The sequence below is a fragment of the Triticum aestivum genome, chromosome 5B (genome assembly GCF_018294505.1).
Source record: "Triticum aestivum cultivar Chinese Spring chromosome 5B, IWGSC CS RefSeq v2.1, whole genome shotgun sequence".
NCBI lineage: Eukaryota > Viridiplantae > Streptophyta > Magnoliopsida > Poales > Poaceae > Triticum > Triticum aestivum.
In genome coordinates, this window is record NC_057807.1 from 58,518,434 (window position 1) to 58,523,968 (window position 5,535).

Genomic DNA, 5,535 nt, shown 5'->3' on the forward strand with positions numbered 1-5,535 from the left:
GTGAGTGTAGACAAAGTAGTGGGCGGTGGGCAGTTTTGAATTTCGTGCCACTTCCTCCGTCTCCCCCATCCACCACCCGTCACCGCTCCATTCCCCTTTCCCCTCCCCTCCCCTCCCGATTTGCCGGTCATTGCCGGGTTTGCTGCTGGATCTCGCCGTCGACGCCGTTGAAAGGTGCGCAGGAGGCGGAGGCGCAGCAGGGGGAGGCACCCGCTGCTCGTCGCCGACTGAGGTACGCTCGCTGCTCAACCGCTCGCTCCTTCTCCGCGTGCCGTATAGATGGAGGCTGCGGCCGTAATGCTCTTGCTGCGCCTCGTAGTGCTCCCGCCGCACTCGTTATGGGAGAGGCCACGCCCGTAACGCTCTCGCCGTGCCCATAGCGGGGGAAGTGGTGCTCGTACTGCTCCCGCCGCGCTCGTAGCCGCAGAGGCCGCGACCGCAGCGCTCTCGCCGCGTCTGTAGCGGGGTAGGCCGCGCCCTCTAGACTTGCTCGCCGTGCTGGGCCGCGCGCCGTTGTGTTATCGCCGCGCGCCGTTGTGATGTCGCCGCGCCCGTAGCTGCTGAGGTCGTGACCGCTGCGCTCTCGCCCCGTCTGTAGCCGGGGAGGCCGCACCCGCTAGACTTGCTCCGCAATGCCTGTAGCGGGGGAGGCCTAGCCGACAACAGATCCAGTGTCTGTGTCCCTTTTGCACAAGTGAATCGAAACTCTAGGCACCGTTGCATTTTAGGTGGTACTTTAGTTGGTAGATGTTTCACCATGCAATTGAATCTGTTTGATTTTTTTATTTTTTCATGCCAAGTTGCACAACGATTTGTTTGCAGTTGGCAACTGCACTATAGTAGTTGCACAGGGAATGTTTTCATTACTCAATTGCACAACGAGTATCTTGTAGTTGGCAGTTGCACAAATAGAAGTTGCACAACGAGTTTGTGCTTAAACTTGACATTTGTCCAGATACCCAATTGGCAGTTCCAGCTGCATCAGTTGCACACATCATCTGCCATAAACACATTTTTAGCAGTTATAGGTACAATAGTTGCACATAGTCGGGTATCTATGCTCTGCAGGTTTTATACTTGGCATTGGACCAGTTCCTAGCTAGCAGATCTAGATTTAATAGTCGCACACAACTAGGATATGTGTTCTTGAGTTTTTTCCACTTGGCATTACCATATCTGAGTTGGCAGAACCAGGGTCAATATTTGGCAAAACCAGGGTCCAGTTGGCACAGGATTTTTATCATAGGCATTGTTGTTAGTGCTTTGTTTATGCATTTGTCCCAGGGTCTTAGTGGTGGGATGCTGGTTTTTTATGCATTTGTTTTAACAAGTTTTGTTAGTGCTTTGAGCTACATTTTTGTGTGTGTGCAATTAGAATAATTTTGTCGGGACCTGTTTTTTTTGCAGTGACAATGGTCGAAGAGGGAGATGCCGGTGGAAGTGGGGAAGAGGTTGTTTTCTATAAGTTCAAAAGGGAGCAAATATGATCGAATATATGTGCTTGTTTTCTGTTCTCTTTTTCCTTTTGTTTTTGATTTTTGGTTTTTGTTTCTTTTTGAGCCATGCAGAGGATTGCATTAGAGTATATACGGCGGAACAGGAAAAGGCCTGCTCAGCGGGGTGCTCGTACCGACCCTGATGATGGTAATGTGGGGGTAAGTTTTGAATACGCATTGAACAATTTTGAGTTTATGTAAAAGAAATTCAATATTTTTATTTTTTGTTTTCTCTGTTTTTTCATGATTTTTTAACATGAGGCATCATTTGGTTATTTTGTAGGTGGAGGATGTTACTGCATCCCATGCTGCAAAGCGAGCCAGAACAAAAGGAAAAGGCAAGTCATCTGATGGGGGTGGCCCAACCTTTGCAAAAGCTGACGAGGTACCTTTTTTTGTACATTTTTTTCCAGTTGCACAGTATGTTGGTACTAGTTGACACCTGTGCTGTTCAGTGTTGCATATGAAAAGCATACATTTGGCTGTTGTGTTTAACCAGCATTTTTTTTGCCTTACATTTTTTGTGGTGCAAATTTGAAAGTGCTGTATACTACCATGTCAAATCTGAAAAGCGCGGTTTAGTGTTTTCAGTCTTTCTTTTATGATAGATTTTGGAATCTCCTTACTTACCTTGTCAAATTTCAAAGTTGGCATCAATTGAGCACACAGCTGCATCAAATCATGATATATTTTTGGACAAGTTTTTTAATGTCAGAGTGTGTACATGTTAGTTGCACAATAAGGTATAATAGTTGCACAACAATCAACCTGCGGTTGCACAACAATCAACTATGTGGTCAGTTGCAGACGTATGTACACTAGTTGCACAATTTGTATGTATTCGTTTCCCTTTTTTTTGTCTCAGGTGGGTGAAGATGGAGTTGAAGGGAACGAAGGAAATGTTCCTCGGCGGCGTTCACAAGCTGGAAGGATTAGGGCATCACTAGGGAGGTTTGTGAAGGTGAACAACGATTTGGCACCTGTTCAGAGATCTTTCTTATATGAGAAGATGTTAGGAGGTTTGGTAAGCCTAGCAGACACACTGCCTTCAGACTTGACGAAGTTTCTAGTCCAGTCATACGACCCAGCCAGTTCAGCTTTGGTATTCCCAGGCAGGGGAACTATTCCAGTAGATGCTGCTAGTGTGCACAGGAACTTTGGTTTACCAAACAAAGGGCCACGGCTGAAATACATTGTTGAAAAGGAGTCTGTTAAGGCTTTCAATGAGATGTTCAACCACACCGGGCCACCCAAACACCCCACGGTTACCAAATTCACCAAGACAATGAAAGCTATGAAGGGTACAACTAATAACAAGTTCCTCATTGGGTGTCTTGCAGTTGCTTTCAGCACCTTTTTAGCTCCTACAACTAGTCTCTCTCTGAGCCCACGTTGCTACAGCGCTGTGCTAGAACCCGATGTTCTGTTGAAGAGCAATGTGAGCTTATTTGTTGCTGACCACATAAATGAAGCATTCCACAACATGGATGAGGACAAGCAAATAGTTTGTTGCTGCCTGTATCATTTGATGGTGAGCTCTAATTAAGTGTATTCTGTTAGACATACCTTTTTCTAAATGTTTTTTGTTCTTTTTATCACCAATGTTCTTATATGTTTTATTTCCCTTTTTTTGTTTGTCTCTTGGGGATGGTTCACGTACAGATTCTCCACATTGACACACTCGAGGTTGATGTGCGAATAAGCCACTGCGAAGTTCGAACCAATGCCTATGATAAGAATCTAATCAACAAGATAATTAAAAAGGACTTGATTTCGCCCGGTGTCTTTGGGAAACTTCAAGTGAGTTGGAAATTCTGCTCAAAGTCTGTAATTGCACATGATTCTTTCACATACCTGTAAGTAGTTGCACAAGTCTACATTGATAGTTAGCACACATACTAAATAGAGTTTCACACATGCTTGTTTCATATTTCCTCTTTACAGTACCACTTATAGTTGTACTTTCCATAGTAATTTCAGTCAGTTTTTTTGCTTCTGAGGGCATGTGGTAGTTGCACAAGTCAATGTTGATAGTTGGCACACAGACTTTATGAACAGTTTGCACACATGCTTGTTTCATATTTTCCTTTAAGGTCCCACTTCTCATTTGTGACTTCACATAGTATTTTCACTTACTTTTTTTTGCTTCTAGGGCATGTGGTAGTTGCACAAGTCTATGTTGATAGTTAGCACACAGACTGGTGACAGTTGCGCACATGCTTGTTTCATATTTTCCTTTAAAGTCCCACTTCTCATTTGTGACTTCACATAGTATTTTTCACTTACTTTTTGTGCTTCTAGGGCATGTGGTAGTTGCCCATATATAAAGTCTTTTTCCTTTTTAGATCCAGATAATATAGACTTGTTATTGTTGAAGTTATTGTTGTAAAATGATCCTTTCTTTATGTGAACAACTCAAGGAGCAGTATAGAAGCAAAGAGGACTCAACACTCTTCGGAGGATTACTGCAGGCAAAAGCGTTTGTGGCATCAAAGATTCCAATGAGTTACAATCCCCATGTGAGTTATCCTTTTTGCTCACCCACACTTTTTTTATTAGAACAGAAATAATGTTTTTTTGTTGGTTTTACTTTTTCCATGCCAAATGCATGCATAAGTTGCACAGAATTATTATCTCACCTTTTTTCTAATTGAAATCAAACTTATGTTTTCACTTACACAGATTCCACAACTCCTAGCTACAAAATATGCTTCTTTTTTACTCCTGATAACTTACCCCTCTTCAGTTGCACACTTTCAGCATCTCAGTTGCACACTAGTTTCATATACTTGCACCAAACTTAGGTTTCCAGTTGCGCAGAAATATACTTTGATATACTTTCATTATCTCAATTTTTTCTGTTTTAAATTTAAATTTTTGTTTTTCTTCTAATGTTATGCAGAAGAAGTTCAAGTTAGCAAGTATGGTTCATGATCTATGCAAAGGAATATCAGACAATCTTGGAAACTTCATCGAAGGTTTTGCCAAGCTTGATGAAGAGGAACCAGATTTGTCTCCTCTCAAGGGCCCGTTAAGTGATCAAACAAAGGGTCAAAGCTCACACACTAGGCGACGGAAGCGTCAACCTACTTCCAAGCAATCAGAAGAGGTGGAGGGTAGTGAAGAAGAAGAATTTGTAGAGGAAAGTGAGTCAGAGGAAGAAGATATTGACCTGAGAGTTGGCAACGATTCTGAAGAAAGTGATGATTCTGAAGAAGAAGAGGAGGATCAAGAGGGAAGGAATGATGAAGGACGTGATGGTGACAGTGATAACGACGACGATGATGATGATGATAGTGACGATGATGCTGACAACAATGAAGAATCCGGTAATGATGAAGTGGAAGAGGAAGAGGAAAAATATGGAACAGGCAAGGGGGAAGGTGAGGATGTCGAGAACGTTGACAGAGATGAGCAAGGAAAGGATGGGGACAGTGATGATGACAGCGAGGAAATACACGATGATGACAGGGGGGCCCTTGATGGAGGTAGTGACAGTGGGAAGGATGATGATGATGATGGTATGGGTGGCGGTGACAGCAATTCAAAGAGGGCAAACACTTCTGGAGATGGAGGAAACAACAGCAGCAGCAGCAGCTCAATTGATGATAGTGTAACTCTACAGTTTTTCATACAAAAGGACATGCGTCAGAAGGGCAAAGATCCGAAATCAGTTGGAACCAAAGCAGCTGTGCTAGAGGAAAGTTTCTCATTGTTTGACTTGTGTAGATTAGAGCCAGCAATCCCCAACAGATTTGATATCCCTTTGTTAGAAACTCATGCAATCTTTGACATGAAAGAGAAGGATAATACCTTTGAAAAAAAATCATAAACGATGGAGTACAAAACACTGAGGAAGAAATGGAAGAGGCAGGAAAGGGTTTGGACTGGATTGGCTCAAACACCATGCTTGACAAGATATTGAAGGGAGGTCCTGTATTTGAAGATGCTTCATCATCAGGTGGTAGCAAGAGGATGACAGCATCCCCACCGCGCCCACCCACTGACCGAAAGTGCAAGAAGCTCGTGACATTTAGCA

At 43.3% G+C, this 5,535-nt stretch overlaps 1 pseudogene; it reads left to right on the plus strand.

Moving 5' to 3' along the window:
• The window catches only part of LOC123114630 (uncharacterized), an 8,387-nt pseudogene extending 3,059 nt beyond the window's left edge, over nucleotides 1–5,328 (plus strand).
• Nucleotides 5,329–5,535: the final 207 nt, after the last annotated feature.